The sequence below is a fragment of the Gavialis gangeticus genome, unplaced genomic scaffold (assembly GCF_001723915.1).
Source record: "Gavialis gangeticus isolate Ggan-Ray unplaced genomic scaffold, GavGan_comp1, whole genome shotgun sequence".
Taxonomy (NCBI): Eukaryota; Metazoa; Chordata; order Crocodylia; family Gavialidae; genus Gavialis; species Gavialis gangeticus.
Window position 1 is genome coordinate 80,987,263 of NW_017729025.1, and position 614 is coordinate 80,987,876.

Here is a 614-nt window from a genome sequence, read left to right on the forward strand (position 1 = left end):
GAGGATGGTGATACTACTTTGATTGTGATCACACATCAGCAAAGGGTCAGAGGTGTACGACTGTGGTGGGGGGTTCCAGAGACTGTAAGAGTGAGGTTGTAGCTGCTGTGGTCCAGAAATCATGCAGGACGCAAGGGTTTCTTAGGGCAAGATCCAAAGGTGACGTGTAGAGGGTGCCCGCGGGTGGGCCTGTGGGCGGTCTGCGATCCCTGTTGGCTGCTGCTGCCACTGCCGGTGGCGTCTGCAGGTGGTTGCCAACCCCTGGTTGGCGCTCGTCACCCCCCACTGACAGCACCAGTGATGCCTGGGGAGCTCCCCTGCTTACCACTGCCTCGCTCCCACTGTCGTTGTGCCCCCCACAGCCGCCAGGGGCATGCCTCGTTCATAGCAAGATCTTTGGTTGGACTGACTGCAGAGCTGGGATAGTTAGACAAGCTTTTCAATGCACAACCTTCTCCCTCAGGTCTGGCTTGGCAAACACCTGTTGGCTCATTTGCTGGAGATAACTGTACAAAGATGTTTACTGACGTGCACCGTGCCCCACGCGCTCATGCACCGTCGCACACGCATACACTGTTACACGCATGCATCCCGTCCTTCCCTCACGCACGCCC